Source organism: Eleutherodactylus coqui, unplaced genomic scaffold, assembly GCF_035609145.1.
Source record: "Eleutherodactylus coqui strain aEleCoq1 unplaced genomic scaffold, aEleCoq1.hap1 HAP1_SCAFFOLD_195, whole genome shotgun sequence".
Lineage (NCBI taxonomy): Eukaryota > Metazoa > Chordata > Amphibia > Anura > Eleutherodactylidae > Eleutherodactylus > Eleutherodactylus coqui.
This window is the reverse complement of record NW_027102227.1, coordinates 137237-152792: the sequence shown is the minus strand read 5'-3', so window position 1 is coordinate 152792 and position 15556 is coordinate 137237. Positions and strand designations below refer to the sequence as shown.

The 15556-nt window shown below is 56.6% G+C and overlaps 61 pseudogenes; 37 read left to right on the top strand and 24 right to left on the bottom strand.

Moving 5' to 3' along the window:
• Positions 1-57: 57 nt before the first annotated feature.
• On the bottom strand, positions 58-176 carry LOC136600844 (5S ribosomal RNA; annotated as a pseudogene).
• An 80-nt stretch (positions 177-256) lies between these two features.
• On the bottom strand, positions 257-375 carry LOC136600346 (5S ribosomal RNA; annotated as a pseudogene).
• An 80-nt stretch (positions 376-455) lies between these two features.
• On the bottom strand, positions 456-574 carry LOC136600187 (5S ribosomal RNA; annotated as a pseudogene).
• Positions 575-654: 80 nt separating this feature from the next.
• LOC136600403 (5S ribosomal RNA) lies at positions 655-773 on the bottom strand (annotated as a pseudogene).
• Positions 774-853: 80 nt separating this feature from the next.
• On the bottom strand, positions 854-972 carry LOC136600047 (5S ribosomal RNA; annotated as a pseudogene).
• An 80-nt stretch (positions 973-1052) lies between these two features.
• Positions 1053-1171, bottom strand: LOC136600843 (5S ribosomal RNA; annotated as a pseudogene).
• A 79-nt stretch (positions 1172-1250) lies between these two features.
• On the bottom strand, positions 1251-1369 carry LOC136600842 (5S ribosomal RNA; annotated as a pseudogene).
• Positions 1370-1449: 80 nt separating this feature from the next.
• On the bottom strand, positions 1450-1568 carry LOC136600320 (5S ribosomal RNA; annotated as a pseudogene).
• Positions 1569-1650: 82 nt separating this feature from the next.
• On the bottom strand, positions 1651-1768 carry LOC136599907 (5S ribosomal RNA; annotated as a pseudogene).
• A 77-nt stretch (positions 1769-1845) lies between these two features.
• LOC136599906 (5S ribosomal RNA) lies at positions 1846-1963 on the bottom strand (annotated as a pseudogene).
• Positions 1964-2043: 80 nt separating this feature from the next.
• Positions 2044-2162, bottom strand: LOC136599903 (5S ribosomal RNA; annotated as a pseudogene).
• An 80-nt stretch (positions 2163-2242) lies between these two features.
• LOC136600841 (5S ribosomal RNA) lies at positions 2243-2361 on the bottom strand (annotated as a pseudogene).
• A 278-nt stretch (positions 2362-2639) lies between these two features.
• LOC136600840 (5S ribosomal RNA) lies at positions 2640-2758 on the bottom strand (annotated as a pseudogene).
• An 80-nt stretch (positions 2759-2838) lies between these two features.
• On the bottom strand, positions 2839-2957 carry LOC136600839 (5S ribosomal RNA; annotated as a pseudogene).
• An 83-nt stretch (positions 2958-3040) lies between these two features.
• LOC136600458 (5S ribosomal RNA) lies at positions 3041-3158 on the bottom strand (annotated as a pseudogene).
• A 79-nt stretch (positions 3159-3237) lies between these two features.
• LOC136600838 (5S ribosomal RNA) lies at positions 3238-3356 on the bottom strand (annotated as a pseudogene).
• An 80-nt stretch (positions 3357-3436) lies between these two features.
• LOC136600837 (5S ribosomal RNA) lies at positions 3437-3555 on the bottom strand (annotated as a pseudogene).
• Positions 3556-3635: 80 nt separating this feature from the next.
• LOC136600836 (5S ribosomal RNA) lies at positions 3636-3754 on the bottom strand (annotated as a pseudogene).
• Positions 3755-3836: 82 nt separating this feature from the next.
• LOC136600359 (5S ribosomal RNA) lies at positions 3837-3954 on the bottom strand (annotated as a pseudogene).
• Positions 3955-4034: 80 nt separating this feature from the next.
• LOC136600046 (5S ribosomal RNA) lies at positions 4035-4153 on the bottom strand (annotated as a pseudogene).
• Positions 4154-4233: 80 nt separating this feature from the next.
• LOC136600833 (5S ribosomal RNA) lies at positions 4234-4352 on the bottom strand (annotated as a pseudogene).
• Positions 4353-4432: 80 nt separating this feature from the next.
• Positions 4433-4551, bottom strand: LOC136600832 (5S ribosomal RNA; annotated as a pseudogene).
• Positions 4552-4631: 80 nt separating this feature from the next.
• LOC136600831 (5S ribosomal RNA) lies at positions 4632-4750 on the bottom strand (annotated as a pseudogene).
• A 79-nt stretch (positions 4751-4829) lies between these two features.
• LOC136600297 (5S ribosomal RNA) lies at positions 4830-4948 on the bottom strand (annotated as a pseudogene).
• Positions 4949-5029: 81 nt separating this feature from the next.
• On the top strand, positions 5030-5148 carry LOC136600830 (5S ribosomal RNA; annotated as a pseudogene).
• Positions 5149-5229: 81 nt separating this feature from the next.
• LOC136600829 (5S ribosomal RNA) lies at positions 5230-5348 on the top strand (annotated as a pseudogene).
• Positions 5349-5429: 81 nt separating this feature from the next.
• LOC136600828 (5S ribosomal RNA) lies at positions 5430-5548 on the top strand (annotated as a pseudogene).
• An 80-nt stretch (positions 5549-5628) lies between these two features.
• On the top strand, positions 5629-5747 carry LOC136600045 (5S ribosomal RNA; annotated as a pseudogene).
• Positions 5748-5827: 80 nt separating this feature from the next.
• Positions 5828-5946, top strand: LOC136600296 (5S ribosomal RNA; annotated as a pseudogene).
• An 80-nt stretch (positions 5947-6026) lies between these two features.
• LOC136600366 (5S ribosomal RNA) lies at positions 6027-6146 on the top strand (annotated as a pseudogene).
• A 280-nt stretch (positions 6147-6426) lies between these two features.
• LOC136600827 (5S ribosomal RNA) lies at positions 6427-6545 on the top strand (annotated as a pseudogene).
• An 80-nt stretch (positions 6546-6625) lies between these two features.
• LOC136600043 (5S ribosomal RNA) lies at positions 6626-6744 on the top strand (annotated as a pseudogene).
• Positions 6745-7025: 281 nt separating this feature from the next.
• LOC136600826 (5S ribosomal RNA) lies at positions 7026-7144 on the top strand (annotated as a pseudogene).
• Positions 7145-7423: 279 nt separating this feature from the next.
• On the top strand, positions 7424-7542 carry LOC136600825 (5S ribosomal RNA; annotated as a pseudogene).
• Positions 7543-7622: 80 nt separating this feature from the next.
• LOC136599904 (5S ribosomal RNA) lies at positions 7623-7741 on the top strand (annotated as a pseudogene).
• An 81-nt stretch (positions 7742-7822) lies between these two features.
• LOC136600823 (5S ribosomal RNA) lies at positions 7823-7941 on the top strand (annotated as a pseudogene).
• A 78-nt stretch (positions 7942-8019) lies between these two features.
• LOC136600417 (5S ribosomal RNA) lies at positions 8020-8139 on the top strand (annotated as a pseudogene).
• An 83-nt stretch (positions 8140-8222) lies between these two features.
• LOC136600319 (5S ribosomal RNA) lies at positions 8223-8341 on the top strand (annotated as a pseudogene).
• An 80-nt stretch (positions 8342-8421) lies between these two features.
• Positions 8422-8540, top strand: LOC136600821 (5S ribosomal RNA; annotated as a pseudogene).
• A 79-nt stretch (positions 8541-8619) lies between these two features.
• On the top strand, positions 8620-8739 carry LOC136600482 (5S ribosomal RNA; annotated as a pseudogene).
• Positions 8740-8819: 80 nt separating this feature from the next.
• On the top strand, positions 8820-8937 carry LOC136600091 (5S ribosomal RNA; annotated as a pseudogene).
• Positions 8938-9017: 80 nt separating this feature from the next.
• Positions 9018-9136, top strand: LOC136600402 (5S ribosomal RNA; annotated as a pseudogene).
• A 281-nt stretch (positions 9137-9417) lies between these two features.
• On the top strand, positions 9418-9536 carry LOC136600345 (5S ribosomal RNA; annotated as a pseudogene).
• A 280-nt stretch (positions 9537-9816) lies between these two features.
• LOC136600214 (5S ribosomal RNA) lies at positions 9817-9935 on the top strand (annotated as a pseudogene).
• An 80-nt stretch (positions 9936-10015) lies between these two features.
• On the top strand, positions 10016-10134 carry LOC136600820 (5S ribosomal RNA; annotated as a pseudogene).
• Positions 10135-10412: 278 nt separating this feature from the next.
• LOC136600819 (5S ribosomal RNA) lies at positions 10413-10531 on the top strand (annotated as a pseudogene).
• Positions 10532-11011: 480 nt separating this feature from the next.
• On the top strand, positions 11012-11130 carry LOC136600042 (5S ribosomal RNA; annotated as a pseudogene).
• Positions 11131-11210: 80 nt separating this feature from the next.
• On the top strand, positions 11211-11329 carry LOC136600818 (5S ribosomal RNA; annotated as a pseudogene).
• An 82-nt stretch (positions 11330-11411) lies between these two features.
• Positions 11412-11530, top strand: LOC136600817 (5S ribosomal RNA; annotated as a pseudogene).
• A 280-nt stretch (positions 11531-11810) lies between these two features.
• Positions 11811-11929, top strand: LOC136600315 (5S ribosomal RNA; annotated as a pseudogene).
• An 80-nt stretch (positions 11930-12009) lies between these two features.
• Positions 12010-12129, top strand: LOC136600311 (5S ribosomal RNA; annotated as a pseudogene).
• An 80-nt stretch (positions 12130-12209) lies between these two features.
• LOC136600816 (5S ribosomal RNA) lies at positions 12210-12328 on the top strand (annotated as a pseudogene).
• Positions 12329-12408: 80 nt separating this feature from the next.
• On the top strand, positions 12409-12527 carry LOC136600213 (5S ribosomal RNA; annotated as a pseudogene).
• Positions 12528-12607: 80 nt separating this feature from the next.
• On the top strand, positions 12608-12725 carry LOC136600432 (5S ribosomal RNA; annotated as a pseudogene).
• Positions 12726-13001: 276 nt separating this feature from the next.
• On the top strand, positions 13002-13120 carry LOC136600815 (5S ribosomal RNA; annotated as a pseudogene).
• A 481-nt stretch (positions 13121-13601) lies between these two features.
• LOC136600155 (5S ribosomal RNA) lies at positions 13602-13721 on the top strand (annotated as a pseudogene).
• Positions 13722-14002: 281 nt separating this feature from the next.
• On the top strand, positions 14003-14122 carry LOC136600153 (5S ribosomal RNA; annotated as a pseudogene).
• Positions 14123-14400: 278 nt separating this feature from the next.
• LOC136600814 (5S ribosomal RNA) lies at positions 14401-14519 on the top strand (annotated as a pseudogene).
• An 80-nt stretch (positions 14520-14599) lies between these two features.
• On the top strand, positions 14600-14718 carry LOC136600812 (5S ribosomal RNA; annotated as a pseudogene).
• Positions 14719-14798: 80 nt separating this feature from the next.
• Positions 14799-14917, top strand: LOC136600811 (5S ribosomal RNA; annotated as a pseudogene).
• Positions 14918-15398: 481 nt separating this feature from the next.
• Positions 15399-15517, top strand: LOC136600809 (5S ribosomal RNA; annotated as a pseudogene).
• Positions 15518-15556: the final 39 nt, after the last annotated feature.

Genomic DNA, 15556 nt, shown 5'->3' with positions numbered 1-15556 from the left:
CTTTCTGCAGTGCGAACACACCTCCGAAAAGGAAAGAAACCTACTCACGGCCTTAAAAGTCAACGGGACCTGGGATTCCCAGCCGGTCACCCATACTGGTACTTGCCAGGCCTCAAGCTGGCTGGCGGCCGCGATCTGACGAGAGCAGGCACATTCAGCTTAGAATGCCCGTTGACATCTCCTCCTCCTTTCCTATGGGCTTTCTGCAGTGCGAACGCACCTCCGAAAAGGAAAGCAACCTACTCACGGCCTTAAAAGTCAACGGGACCTGGGATTCCCAGCCGGTCACCCATACTGGTACTTGCCAGGCCTCAAGCTGGCTGGCGGCCGCGATCTGACGAGAGCAGGCACATTCAGCTTAGAATGCCTGTTGACAGCTCCTCCTCCTTTCCTATGGGCTTTCTGCAGTGCGAACGCACCTCCGAAAAGGAAAGAAACCTACTCACGGCCTTAAAAGTCAACGGGACCTGGGATTCCCAGCCGGTCACCCATACTGGTACTTGCCAGGCCTCAAGCTGGCTGGCGGCCACGATCTGACGAGAGCAGGCACATTCAGCTTAGAATGCCCGTTGACAGCTCCTCCTCCTTTCCTATGGGCTTTCTGCAGTGCGAACGCACCTCCGAAAAGGAAAGCAACCTACTCACGGCCTTAAAAGTCAACATGACCTGGGATTCCCAGCCGGTCACCCATACTGGTACTTGCCAGGCCTCAAGCTGGCTGGCGGCCGCGATCTGACGAGAGCAGGCACATTCAGCTTAGAATGCCCGTTGACAGCTCCTCCTCCTTTCCTATGGGCTTTCTGCAGTGCGAACGCACCTCCGAAAAGGACAGAAACCTACTCACTGCCTTAAAAGTCAACGGGACCTGGGATTCCCAGCCGGTCACCCATACTGGTACTTGCCAGGCCTCAAGCTGGCTGGCGGCCGCGATCTGACGAGAGCAGGCACATTCAGCTTAGAATTCCCGTTGACAGCTCCTCCTCCTTTCCTATGGGCTTTCTGCAGTGCGAACGCACCTCCGAAAAGGAAAGAAACCTACTCACGGCCTTAAAAGTCAACGGGACCTGGGATTCCCAGCCGGTCACCCATACTGGTACTTGCCAGGCCTCAAGCTGGCTGGCGGCCGCGATCTGACGAGAGCAGGCACATTCAGCTTAGAATGCCCGTTGACAGCTCCTCCTCCTTTCCTATGGGCTTTCTGCAGTGCGAACGCACCTCCGAAAAGAAAGAAACCTACTCACGGCCTTAAAAGTCAACGGGACCTGGGATTCCCAGCCGGTCACCCATACTGGTACTTGCCAGGCCTCAAGCTGGCTGGCGGCCGCGATCTGACGAGAGCAGGCACATTCAGCTTAGAATGCCCGTTGACAGCTCCCTCCTCCTTTCCTATGGGCTTTCTGCAGTGCGAACGCACCTCCGAAAAGGAAAGAAACCTACTCACGGCCTTAAAGTCAACGGGACCTGGGATTCCCAGCCGGTCACCCATACTGGTACTTGCCAGGCCGCAAGCTGGCTGGCGGCCGCGATCTGACGAGAGCAGGCACATTCAGCTTAGAATGCCCGTTGACAGCTGCTCCTCCTCCTTTCCTATGGGCTTTCTGCAGTGCGAACGCACCTCCGAAAGGAAAGAAACCTACTCACGGCCTTAAAAGTCAACGGGACCTGGATTCCCAGCCGGTCACCCATACTGGTACTTGCCAGGCCTCAAGCTGGCTGGCGGCCGCGATCTGACGAGAGCAGGCACATTCAGCTTAGAATGCCCGTTGACAGCTCCTCCTTTCCTATGGGCTTTCTTCAGTGCGAACGCACCTCCGAAAAGGAAAGAAACCTACTCACGGCCTTAAAAGTCAACGGGACCTGGATTCCCAGCCGGTCACCCATACTGGTACTTGCCAGGCCTCAAGCTGGCTGGCGGCCGCGATCTGACGAGAGCAGGCACATTCAGCTTAGAATGCCCGTTGACAGCTCCTCCTCCTTTCCTATGGGCTTTCTGCAGTGCGAACGCACCTCCGAAAAGGAAAGCAACCTACTCACGGCCTTAAAAGTCAACGGGACCTGGGATTCCCAGCCGGTCACCCATACTGGTACTTGCCAGGCCTCAAGCTGGCTGGCAGCCGCGATCTGACGAGAGCAGGCACATTCAGCTTAGAATGCCCGTTGACAGCTCCTCCTCCTTTCCTATGGGCTTTCTGCAGTGCGAACGCACCTCCGAAAAGGAAAGAAACCTACTCACGGCCTTAAAAGTCAACGGGACCTGGGATTCCCAGCCGGTCACCCATACTGGTACTTGCCAGGCCTCAAGCTGGCTGGCGGCCGCGATCTGACGAGAGCAGGCACATTCAGCTTAGAATGCCCGTTGACAGCTCCGCCTCCTTTCCTATGGGCTTTCTGCAGTGCGAACGCACCTCCGAAAAGGAAAGAAACCTACTCACGGCCTTAAAAGTCAATGGGACCTGGGTTTCCCAGCCGGTCACCCATACTGGTACTTGCCAGGCCTCAAGCTGGCTGGCGGCCGCAATCTGACGAGAGCAGGCACATTCAGCTTAGAATGCCCGTTGACAGCTCCTCCTCCTTTCCTATGGGCTTTCTGCAGTGCGAACGCACCTCCGAAAGGAAAGAAACCTACTCACGGCCTTAAAAGTCAACGGGACCTGGGATTCCCAGCCGGTCACCCATACTGGTACTTGCCAGGCCTCAAGCTGGCTGGCGGCCGCGATCTGACGAGAGCAGGCACATTCAGCTTAGAATGCCCGTTGACAGCTCCTCCTCCTTTCCTATGGGTTTTCTGCAGTGCGAACGCACCTCCGAAAAGGAAAGCAACCTACTCACAGCCTTAAAAGTCAACGGGACCTGGGATTCCCAGCCGGTCACCCATACTGGTACTTGCCAGGCCTCAAGCTGGCTGGCGGCCGCGATCTGACGAGAGCAGGCACATTCAGCTTAGAATGCCCGTTGACAGCTCCTCCTCCTCCTTTCCTATGGGCTTTCTGCAGTGCGAACGCACCTCCGAAAAGGAAAGAAACCTACTCACGGCCTTAAAAGTCAACGGGACCTGGGATTCCCAGCGGTCACCCATACTGGTACTTGCCAGGCCTCAAGCTGGCTGGCGGCCGCGATCTGACGAGAGCAGGCACATTCAGCTTAGAATTCCCGTTGACAGCTCCTCCTCCTTTCCTATGGGCTTTCTGCAGTGCGAACGCACCTCCGAAAGGAAAGAAACCTACTCACGGCCTTAAAAGTCAACGGGACCTGGGATTCCCAGCCGGTCACCCATACTGGTACTTGCCAGGCCTCAAGCTGGCTGGCGGCCGCGATCTGACGAGAGCAGGCACATTCAGCTTAGAATGCCCGTTGACAGCTCCTCCTCCTTTCCTATGGGCTTTCTGCAGTGCGAACGCACCTCCGAAAAGGAAAGAAACCTACTCACGGCCTTAAAAGTCAACGGGACCTGGGATTCCCAGCCGGTCACCCATACTGGTACTTGCCAGGCCTCAAGCTGGCTGGCGGCCGCGATCTGACGAGAGCAGGCACATTCAGCTTAGAATGCCCGTTGACAGCTCCTCCTCCTTTCCTATGGGCTTTCTGCAGTGCGAACGCACCTCCGAAAAGGAAAGCAACCTACTCACGGCCTTAAAAGTCAACGGGACCTGGGATTCCCAGCCGGTCACCCATACTGGTACTTGCCAGGCCTCAAGCTGGCTGGCGGCCGCGATCTGACGAGAGCAGGCACATTCAGCTTAGAATGCCCGTTGACAGCTCCCTCCCTCCTTTCCTATGGGCTTTCTGCAGTGCGAACGCACCTCCGAAAAGGAAAGAAACCTACTCACGGCCTTAAAAGTCAACGGGACCTGGATTCCCAGCCGGTCACCCATACTGGTACTTGCCAGGCCTCAAGCTGGCTGGCGGCCGCGATCTGACAAGAGCAGGCACATTCAGCTTAGAATGCCCGTTGACAGCTCCTCCTCCTTTCCTATGGGCTTTCTGCAGTGCGAACGCACCTCCGAAAAGGAAAGAAACCTACTCACGGCCTTAAAAGTCAACGGGACCTGGGATTCCCAGCCGGTCACCCATACTGGTACTTGCCAGGCCTCAAGCTGGCTGGCGGCCGCGATCTGACGAGAGCAGGCACATTCAGCTTAGAATTCCCGTTGACAGCTCCTCCTCCTTTCCTATGGGCTTTCTGCAGTGCGAACGCACCTCCGAAAAGGAAAGAAACCTACTCACGGCCTTAAAAGTCAACGGGACCTGGGATTCCCAGCCGGTCACCCATACTGGTACTTGCCAGGCCTCAAGCTGGCTGGCGGCCGCGATCTGACGAGAGCAGGCACATTCAGCTTAGAATGCCCGTTGACAGCTCCTCCTCCTTTCCTATGGGCTTTCTGCAGTGCGAACGCACCTCCGAAAAGGAAAGAAACCTACTCACGGCCTTAAAAGTCAACGGGACCTGGGATTCCCAGCCGGTCACCCATACTGGTACTTGCCAGGCCTCAAGCTGGCTGGCGGCCGCGATCTGACGAGAGCAGGCACATTCAGCTTAGAATGCCCGTTGACAGCTCCTCCTCCTTTCCTATGGGCTTTCTGCAGTGCGAACGCACCTCCGAAAAGGAAAGCAACCTACTCACGGCCTTAAAAGTCAACGGGACCTGGGATTCCCAGCCGGTCACCCATACTGGTACTTGCCAGGCCTCAAGCTGGCTGGCGGCCGCGATCTGACGAGAGCAGGCACATTCAGCTTAGAATGCCCGTTGACAGCTCCTCCTCCTTTCCTATGGGCTTTCTGCAGTGCGAACGCACCTCCGAAAGGAAAGAAACCTACTCACGGCCTTAAAAGTCAACGGGACCTGGGATTCCCAGCCGGTCACCCATACTGGTACTTGCCAGGCCTCAAGCTGGCTGGCGGCCGCGATCTGACAAGAGCAGGCACATTCAGCTTAGAATGCCCGTTGACTTTTAAGGCCGTGAGTAGGTTTCTTTCCTTTTCGGAGGTGCGTTCGCACTGCAGAAAGCCCATAGGAAAGGAGGAGGAGCTGTCAACGGGCATTCTAAGCTGAATGTGCCTGCTCTCGTCAGATCGCGGCCGCCAGCCAGCTTGAGGCCTGGCAAGTACCAGTATGGGTGACCGGCTGGGAATCCCAGGTCCCGTTGACTTTTAAGGCCCGTGAGTAGGTTGCTTTCCTTTTCGGAGGTGCGTTCGCACTGCAGAAAGCCCATAGGAAAGGAGGAGGAGCTGTCAACGGGCATTCTAAGCTGAATGTGCCTGCTCTCGTCAGATCGCGGCCGCCAGCCAGCTTGAGGCCTGGCAAGTACCAGTATGGGTGACCGGCTGGGAATCCCAGGTCCCGTTGACTTTTAAGGCCCGTGAGTAGGTTTCTTTCCTTTTCGGAGGTGCGTTCGCACTGCAGAAAGCCCATAGGAAAGGAGGAGGAGCTGTCAACGGGCATTCTAAGCTGAATGTGCCTGCTCTCGTCAGATCGCGGCCGCCAGCCAGCTTGAGGCCTGGCAAGTACCAGTATGGGTGACCGGCTGGGAATCCCAGGTCCCGTTGACTTTTAAGGCCGTGAGTAGGTTTCTTTCCTTTTCGGAGGTGCGTTCGCACTGCAGAAAGCCCATAGGAAAGGAGGAGGAGCTGTCAACGGGAATTCTAAGCTGAATGTGCCTGCTCTCGTCAGATCGCGGCCGCCAGCCAGCTTGAGGCCTGGCAAGTACCAGTATGGGTGACCGGCTGGGAATCCCAGGTCCCGTTGACTTTTAAGGCCGTGAGTAGGTTTCTTTCCTTTTCGGAGGTGCGTTCGCACTGCAGAAAGCCCATAGGAAAGGAGGAGGAGCTGTCAACGGGCATTCTAAGCTGAATGTGCCTGCTCTTGTCAGATCGCGGCCGCCAGCCAGCTTGAGGCCTGGCAAGTACCAGTATGGGTGACCGGCTGGGAATCCCAGGTCCCGTTGACTTTTAAGGCCGTGAGTAGGTTTCTTTCCTTTTCGGAGGTGCGTTCGCACTGCAGAAAGCCCATAGGAAAGGAGGAGGAGCTGTCAACGGGCATTCTAAGCTGAATGTGCCTGCTCTCGTCAGATCGCGGCCCGCCAGCCAGCTTGAGGCCTGGCAAGTACCAGTATGGGTGACCGGCTGGGAATCCCAGGTCCCGTTGACTTTTAAGGCCGTGAGTAGGTTGCTTTCCTTTTCGGAGGTGCGTTCGCACTGCAGAAAGCCCATAGGAAAGGAGGAGGAGCTGTCAACGGGCATTCTAAGCTGAATGTGCCTGCTCTCGTCAGATCGCGGCCGCCAGCCAGCTTGAGGCCTGGCAAGTACCAGTATGGAGTGACCGGCTGGGAATCCCAGGTCCCGTTGACTTTTAAGGCCGTGAGTAGGTTTCTTTCCTTTTCGGAGGTGCGTTCGCACTGCAGAAAGCCCATAGGAAAGGAGGAGGAGCTGTCAACGGGCATTCTAAGCTGAATGTGCCTGCTCTCGTCAGATCGCGGCCGCCAGCCAGCTTGAGGCCTGGCAAGTACCAGTATGGGTGACCGGCTGGGAATCCCAGGTCCCGTTGACTTTTAAGGCCGTGAGTAGGTTTCTTTCCTTTTCGGAGGTGCGTTCGCACTGCAGAAAGCCCATAGGAAAGGAGGAGGAGCTGTCAACGGGAATTCTAAGCTGAATGTGCCTGCTCTCGTCAGATCGCGGCCGCCAGCCAGCTTGAGGCCTGGCAAGTACCAGTATGGGTGACCGGCTGGGAATCCCAGGTCCCGTTGACTTTTAAGGCCGTGAGTAGGTTTCTTTCCTTTTCGGAGGTGCGTTCGCACTGCAGAAAGCCCATAGGAAAGGAGGAGGAGGAGCTGTCAACGGGCATTCTAAGCTGAATGTGCCTGCTCTCGTCAGATCGCGGCCGCCAGCCAGCTTGAGGCCTGGCAAGTACCAGTATGGGTGACCGGCTGGAATCCCAGGTCCCGTTGACTTTTAAGGCTGTGAGTAGGTTGCTTTCCTTTTCGGAGGTGCGTTCGCACTGCAGAAAACCCATAGGAAAGGAGGAGGAGCTGTCAACGGGCATTCTAAGCTGAATGTGCCTGCTCTCGTCAGATCGCGGCCGCCAGCCAGCTTGAGGCCTGGCAAGTACCAGTATGGGTGACCGGCTGGGAATCCCAGGTCCCGTTGACTTTTAAGGCCGTGAGTAGGTTTCTTTCCTTTTCGGAGGTGCGTTCGCACTGCAGAAAGCCCATAGGAAAGGAGGAGGAGCTGTCAACGGGCATTCTAAGCTGAATGTGCCTGCTCTCGTCAGATTGCGGCCGCCAGCCAGCTTGAGGCCTGGCAAGTACCAGTATGGGTGACCGGCTGGGAAACCCAGGTCCCATTGACTTTTAAGGCCGTGAGTAGGTTTCTTTCCTTTTCGGAGGTGCGTTCGCACTGCAGAAAGCCCATAGGAAAGGAGGCGGAGCTGTCAACGGGCATTCTAAGCTGAATGTGCCTGCTCTCGTCAGATCGCGGCCGCCAGCCAGCTTGAGGCCTGGCAAGTACCAGTATGGGTGACCGGCTGGGAATCCCAGGTCCCGTTGACTTTTAAGGCCGTGAGTAGGTTTCTTTCCTTTTCGGAGGTGCGTTCGCACTGCAGAAAGCCCATAGGAAAGGAGGAGGAGCTGTCAACGGGCATTCTAAGCTGAATGTGCCTGCTCTCGTCAGATCGCGGCTGCCAGCCAGCTTGAGGCCTGGCAAGTACCAGTATGGGTGACCGGCTGGGAATCCCAGGTCCCGTTGACTTTTAAGGCCAGTGAGTAGGTTGCTTTCCTTTTCGGAGGTGCGTTCGCACTGCAGAAAGCCCATAGGAAAGGAGGAGGAGCTGTCAACGGGCATTCTAAGCTGAATGTGCCTGCTCTCGTCAGATCGCGGCCGCCAGCCAGCTTGAGGCCTGGCAAGTACCAGTATGGGTGACCGGCTGGGAATCCCAGGTCCCGTTGACTTTTAAGGCCTGTGAGTAGGTTTCTTTCCTTTTCGGAGGTGCGTTCGCACTGAAGAAAGCCCATAGGAAAGGAGGAGCTGTCAACGGGCATTCTAAGCTGAATGTGCCTGCTCTCGTCAGATCGCGGCCGCCAGCCCAGCTTGAGGCCTGGCAAGTACCAGTATGGGTGACCGGCTGGGAATCCCAGGTCCCGTTGACTTTTAAGGCCGTGAGTAGGTTTCTTTCCTTTTCGGAGGTGCGTTCGCACTGCAGAAAGCCCATAGGAAAGGAGGAGGAGCAGCTGTCAACGGGCATTCTAAGCTGAATGTGCCTGCTCTCGTCAGATCGCGGCCGCCAGCCAGCTTGCGGCCTGGCAAGTACCAGTATGGGTGACCGGCTGGGAATCCCAGGTCCCGTTGACTTTTAAGGCCGTGAGTAGGTTTCTTTCCTTTTCGGAGGTGCGTTCGCACTGCAGAAAGCCCATAGGAAAGGAGGAGGAGCTGTCAACGGGCATTCTAAGCTGAATGTGCCTGCTCTCGTCAGATCGCGGCCGCCAGCCAGCTTGAGGCCTGGCAAGTACCAGTATGGGTGACCGGCTGGGAATCCCAGGTCCCGTTGACTTTTAAGGCCGTGAGTAGGTTTCTTTCCTTTTCGGAGGTGCGTTCGCACTGCAGAAAGCCATAGGAAAGGAGGAGGAGCTGTCAACGGGCATTCTAAGCTGAATGTGCCTGCTCTCGTCAGATCGCCGGCCGCCAGCCAGCTTGAGGCCTGGCAAGTACCAGTATGGGTGACCGGCTGGGAATCCCAGGTCCCGTTGACTTTTAAGGCCGTGAGTAGGTTTCTTTCCTTTTCGGAGGTGCGTTCGCACTGCAGAAAGCCCATAGGAAAGGAGGAGGAGCTGTCAACGGGAATTCTAAGCTGAATGTGCCTGCTCTCGTCAGATCGCGGCCGCCAGCCAGCTTGAGGCCTGGCAAGTACCAGTATGGGTGACCGGCTGGGAATCCAGGTCCCGTTGACTTTTAAGGCAGTGAGTAGGTTTCTGTCCTTTTCGGAGGTGCGTTCGCACTGCAGAAAGCCCATAGGAAAGGAGGAGGAGCTGTCAACGGGCATTCTAAGCTGAATGTGCCTGCTCTCGTCAGATCGCGGCCGCCAGCCAGCTTGAGGCCTGGCAAGTACCAGTATGGGTGACCGGCTGGGAATCCCAGGTCATGTTGACTTTTAAGGCCGTGAGTAGGTTGCTTTCCTTTTCGGAGGTGCGTTCGCACTGCAGAAAGCCCATAGGAAAGGAGGAGGAGCTGTCAACGGGCATTCTAAGCTGAATGTGCCTGCTCTCGTCAGATCGTGGCCGCCAGCCAGCTTGAGGCCCTGGCAAGTACCAGTATGGGTGACCGGCTGGGAATCCCAGGTCCCGTTGACTTTTAAGGCCAGTGAGTAGGTTTCTTTCCTTTTCGGAGGTGCGTTCGCACTGCAGAAAGCCCATAGGAAAGGAGGAGGAGCTGTCAACAGGCATTCTAAGCTGAATGTGCCTGCTCTCGTCAGATCGCGGCCGCCAGCCAGCTTGAGGCCTGGCAAGTACCAGTATGGGTGACCGGCTGGGAATCCCAGGTCCCGTTGACTTTTAAGGCCGTGAGTAGGTTGCTTTCCTTTTCGGAGGTGCGTTCGCACTGCAGAAAGCCCATAGGAAAGGAGGAGGAGATGTCAACGGGCATTCTAAGCTGAATGTGCCTGCTCTCGTCAGATCGCGGCCGCCAGCCAGCTTGAGGCCTGGCAAGTACCAGTATGGCGTGACCGGCTGGGAATCCCAGGTCCCGTTGACTTTTAAGGCCGTGAGTAGGTTTCTTTCCTTTTCGGAGGTGTGTTCGCACTGCAGAAAGCCCATAGGAAAGGAGGAGGAGCTGTCAACGGGCATTCTAAGCTGAATGTGCCTGCTCTCGTCAGATTGCGGCCGCCAGCCAGCTTGAGGCCTGGCAAGTACCAGTATGGGTGACCGGCTGGGAATCCCAGGTCCCGTTGACTTTTAAGGCCGTGAGTAGGTTTCTTTCCTTTTCGGAGGTGCGTTCGCACTGCAGAAAGCCCATAGGAAAGGAGGCGGAGCTGTCAACGGGCATTCTAAGCTGAATGTGCCTGCTCTCGTCAGATCGCGGCCGCCAGCCAGCTTGAGGCCTGGCAAGTACCAGTATGGGTGACCGGCTGGGAATCCCAGGTCCCGTTGACTTTTAAGGCCGTGAGTAGGCTTCTTTCCTTTTCGGAAGTGCGTTCGCACTGCAGAAAGCCCATAGGAAAGGAGGAGGAGCTGTCAACGGGCATTCTAAGCTGAATGTGCCTGCTCTCGTCAGATCGCGGCCGCCAGCCAGCTTGAGGCCTGGCAAGTACCAGTATGGGTGACCGGCTGGAATCCCAGGTCCCGTTGACTTTTAAGGCCGTGAGTAGGTTTCTTTCCTTTTCGGAGGTGCGTTCGCACTGCAGAAAGCCCATAGGAAAGGAGGAGGAGCTGTCAACGGGCATTCTAAGCTGAATGTGCCTGCTCTCGTCAGATCGCGGCCGCCAGCCAGCTTGAGGCCTGGCAAGTACCAGTATGGGTGACCGGCTGGGAATCCCAGGTCCCGTTGACTTTTAAGGCCGTGAGCAGGTTGCTTTCCTTTTCGGAGGTGCGTTCGCACTGCAGAAAGCCCATAGGAAAGGAGGAGGAGCTGTCAACGGGCATTCTAAGCTGAATGTGCCTGCTCTCGTCAGATCGCGGCCGCCAGCCAGCTTGAGGCTGGCAAGTACCAGTATGGGTGACCGGCTGGGAATCCCAGGTCCCGTTGACTTTTAAGGCCGTGAGTAGGTTTCTTTCCTTTTTGGAGGTGCGTTCGCACTGCAGAAAGCCCATAGGAAAGGAGGAGGAGCTGTCAACGGGCATTCTAAGCTGAATGTGCCTGCTCTCGTCAGATCGCGGCCGCCAGCCAGCTTGAGGCCTGGCAAGTACCAGTATGGAGTGACCGGCTGGGAATCCCAGGTCCCGTTGACTTTTAAGGCCAGTGAGTAGGTTTCTTTCCTTTTCGGAGGTGCGTTCGCACTGCAGAAAGCCCATAGGAAAGGAGGAGGAGCTTGTCAACGGGAATTCTAAGCTGAATGTGCCTGCTCTCGTCAGATCGCGGCCGCCAGCCAGCTTGAGGCCTGGCAAGTACCAGTATGGGTGACCGGCTGGGAATCCCAGGTCCCGTTGACTTTTAAGGCCGTGAGTAGGTTTCTTTCCTTTTCGGAGGTGCGTTCGCACTGCAGAAAGCCCATAGGAAAGGAGGAGGAGCTGTCAACGGGCATTCTAAGCTGAATGTGCCTGCTCTCGTCAGATCGCGGCCGCCAGCCAGCTTGAGGCCTGGCAAGTACCAGTATGGGTGACCGGCTGGGAATCCCAGGTCCCGTTGACTTTTAAGGCTCCGTGAGTAGGTTTCTTTCCTTTTCGGAGGTGCGTTCGCACTGCAGAAAGCCCATAGGAAAGGAGGAGGAGCTGTCAACGGGCATTCTAAGCTGAATGTGCCTGCTCTCGTCAGATCGCGGCCGCCAGCCAGCTTGAGGCCTGGCAAGTACCAGTATGGGTGACCGGCTGGGAATCCCAGGTCCCGTTGACTTTTAAGGCCGTGAGTAGGTTTCTTTCCTTTTCGGATTTGCGTTCGCACTGCAGAAAGCCCATAGGAAAGGAGGAGGAGCTGTCAACGGGCATTCTAAGCTGAATGTGCCTGCTCTCGTCAGATCGCGGCCGCCAGCCAGCATGAGGCCTGGCAAGTACCAGTATGGAGTGACCGTCTGGGAATCCCAGGTCCTGTTGACTTTTAAGGCCGTGAGTAGGTTTCTTTCCTTTTCGGAGGTGCGTTCGCACTGCAGAAAGCCCATAGGAAAGGAGGAGGAGCTGTCAACGGGCATTCTAAGCTGAATGTGCCTGCTCTCGTCAGATCGCGGCCGCCAGCCAGCATGAGGCCTGGCAAGTACCAGTATGGGTGACCGGCTGGGAATCCCAGGTCCCGTTGACTTTTAAGGCCGTGAGTAGGTTGCTTTCCTTTTCGGAGGTGCGTTCGCACTGCAGAAAGCCCATAGGAAAGGAGGAGGAGCTGTCAACGGGCATTCTAAGCTGAATGTGCCCTGCTCTCGTCAGATCGCGGCCGCCAGCCAGCTTGAGGCCTGGCAAGTACCAGTATGGGTGACCGGCTGGGAATCCCAGGTCCCGTTGACTTTTAAGGCCGTGAGTAGGTTTCTTTCCTTTTCGGAGGTGCGTTCGCACTGCAGAAAGCCCATAGGAAAGGAGGAGGAGCTGTCAACGGGCATTCTAAGCTGAATGTGCCTGCTCTCGTCAGATCGCGGCCGCCAGCCAGCTTGAGGCCTGGCAAGTACCAGTATGGGTGACCGGCTGGGAATCCCAGGTCCCGTTGACTTTTAAGGCCGTGAGTAGGTTTCTTTCCTTTTCGGAGGTGCGTTCGCACTGCAGAAAGCCCATAGGAAAGGAGGAGGAGCTGTCAACGGGCATTCTAAGCTGAATGTGCCTGCTCTCGTCAGATTGCGGCCGCCAGCCAGCTTGAGGCCTGGCAAGTACCAGTATGGGTGACCGGCTGGGAATCCCAGGTCCCGTTGACTTTTAAGGCCGTGAGTAGGTTGCTTTCCTTTTCGGAGGTGCGTTCGCACTGCAGAAAGCCCATAGGAAAGGAGGAGGAGCTGTCAACGGGCATTCTAAGCTGAATGTGCCTGCTCTCGTCAGATCGCGGCGCCAGCCAGCTTGAGGCCTGGCAAGTACCAGTATGGGTGACCGGCTGGGAATCCCAGGTCCCGTTGACTTTTAAGGCCGTGAGTAGGTTTCTTTCCTTTTCGGAGGTGCGTTCGCACTGCAGAAAGCCCATAGGAAAGGAGGAGGAGCTGTCAACGGGCATTCTAAGCTGAATGTGCCTGCTCTCGTCAGATCGCGGCCGCCAGCAGCTTGCGGCCTGGCAAGTACCAGTATGGGTGACAGGCTGGAATCCCAGGTCCCGTTGACTTTTAAGGCCGTGAGTAGGTTTCTTTCCTTTTCGGAGGTGCGTTCGCACTGCAGAAAGCCCATAGGAAAGAGGAGGAGCTGTCAACGGGCATTCTAAGCTGAATGTGCCTGCTCTCGTCAGATCGCGGCCGCCAGCCAGCTTGAGGCCTGGCAAGTACCAGTATGGGTGACCGGCTGGGAATCCCAGGTCCCGTTGACTTTTAAGGCCGTGAGTAGGTTTCTTTCCTTTTCGGAGGTGCGTTCGCACTGCAGAAAGCCCATAGGAAAGGAGGAGGAGCTGTCAACGGGCATTCTAAGCTGAATGTGCCTGCTCTCGTCAGATCGCGGCCGCCAGCCAGCTTGAGGCCTGGCAAGTACCAGTATGGCGTGACCGGCTGGGAATCCCAGGTCCCGGTGACTTTTAAGGCCGTGAGTAGGTTTCTTTCCTTTTCGAGGTGCGTTCGCACTGCAGAAAGCCATAGGAAAGGAGGAGGAGCTGTCAACGGGCATTCTAAGCTGAATGTGCCTGCTCTCGTCAGATCGCGGCCGCCAGCCGGGCTTGAGGCCTGGCAAAGTACCAGTATGGGTGACCTGGCTGGGAATCCCAGGTCCCGTTGACTTTTAAGGCCTGTGAGTAGGTTGCTTTCCTTTTCGGAGGTGCGTTCGCACTGCAGAAAGCCCATAGGAAAGGAGGAGGAGCTGTCAACGGGCATTCTAAGCTGAATGTGCCTGCTCTCGTCAGATCGCAGGCCGCCAGCCAGCTTGAGGCCTGGCAAGTACCAGTATGGGTGACCGGCTGGGAATCCCAGGTCCCGTTGACTTTTAAGGCGTGAGTAGGTTTCTTTCCTTTTCGGAGGTGCGTTCGCACTGCAGAAAGCCCATAGGAAAGGAGGAGGAGCTGTCAACGGGCATTCTAAGCTGAATGTGCCTGCTCTCGTCAGATCGCCGGCCGCCAGCCAGCTTGAGGCCTGGCAAGTACACAGTATGGGTGACCGGCTGGGAATCCCAGGTCCCAGTTGACTTTTAAGGCCAGTGAGTAGGTTTCTTTCCTTTTCGGAGGTGCGTTCGCACTGCAGAAAGCCATAGGAAAGGAGGAGGAGCTGTCAACGGGCATTCTAAGCTGAATGTGCCTGCTCTCGTCAGATCGCAGGCCGCCAGCCAGCTTGAGGCCTGGCAAGTACCAGTATGGGTGACCGGCTGGGAATCCCAGGTCCCGTTGACTTTTAAGGCCGTGAGTAGGTTTCTTTCCTTTTCGGATTTGCGTTCGCACTGCAGAAAGCCCATAGGAAAGGAGGAGGAGCTGTCAACGGGCATTCTAAGCTGAATGTGCCTGCTCTCGTCAGATCGCGGCCGCCAGCCAGCTTGAGGCCTGGCAAGTACCAGTATGGGTGACGTCTGGTATCCCAGGTCCCTGTTGACTTTTAAGGCCGTGAGTAGGTTTCTTTCCTTTTCGGAGGTGCGTTCGCACTGCAGAAAGCCCATAGGAAAGGAGGAGGAGCTGTCAACGGGCATTCTAAGCTGAATGTGCCTGCTCTCGTCAGATCGCGGCCGCCAGCCAGCTTGAGGCCTGGCAAGTACCAGTATGGGTGACCGGCTGGGAATCCCAGGTCCCGTTGACTTTTAAGGCCGTGAGTAGGTTGCTTTCCTTTTCGGAGGTGCGTTCGCACTGCAGAAAGCCCATAGGAAAGGAGGAGGAGCTGTCAACGGGCATTCTAAGCTGAATGTGCCTGCTCTCGTCAGATCGCGGCCGCCAGCCAGCTTGAGGCCTGGCAAGTACCAGTATGGGTGACCGGCTGGGAATCCCAGGTCCCGTTGACTTTTAAGGCCGTGAGTAGGTTTCTTTCCTTTTCGGAGGTGCGTTCGCACTGCAGAAAGCCCATAGGAAAGGAGGAGGAGCTGTCAACGGGCATTCTAAGCTGAATGTGCCTGCTCTCGTCAGATCGCGGCCGCCAGCCAGCTTGAGGCCTGGCAAGTACCAGTATGGGTGACCGGCTGGGAATCCCAGGTCCCGTTGACTTTTAAGGCCGTGAGTAGATTTCTTTCCTTTTCGGAGGTGCGTTCGCACTGCAGAAAGCCCATAGGAAAGGAGGAGGAGCTGTCAACGGGCATTCTAAGCTGAATGTGCCTGCTCTCGTCAGATCGCGGCCGCCAGCCAGCTTGAGGCCTGGCAAGTACCCAGTATGGGTGACCGGCTGGGAATCCCAGGTCCCGTTGACATTTAAGGCCGTGAGTAGGTTTCTTTCCTTTTCGGAGGTGCGTTCGCACTGCAGAAAGCCCATAGGAAAGGAGGAGGAGCTGTCAACGGGCATTCTAAGCTGAATGTGCCTGCTCTCGTCAGATCGCGGCCGCCAGCCAGCTTGAGGCCTGGCAAGTACCAGTATGGGTGACCGGCTGGAATCCCAGGTCCCGTTGACTTTTAAGGCCGTGAGTAGGTTTCTTTCCTTTTCGGAGGTGCGTTCGCACTGCAGAAAGCCCATAGGAAAGGAGGAGGAGGAGCTGTCAACGGGCATTCTAAGCTGAATGTGCCTGCTCTCGTCAGATCGCGGCCGCCAGCCAGCTTGAGGCCTGGCAAGTACCAGTATGGGTGACCGGCTGGGAATCCCAGGTCCCGTTGACTTTTAAGGCCGTGAGTAGGTTGCTTTCCTTTTCGGAGGTG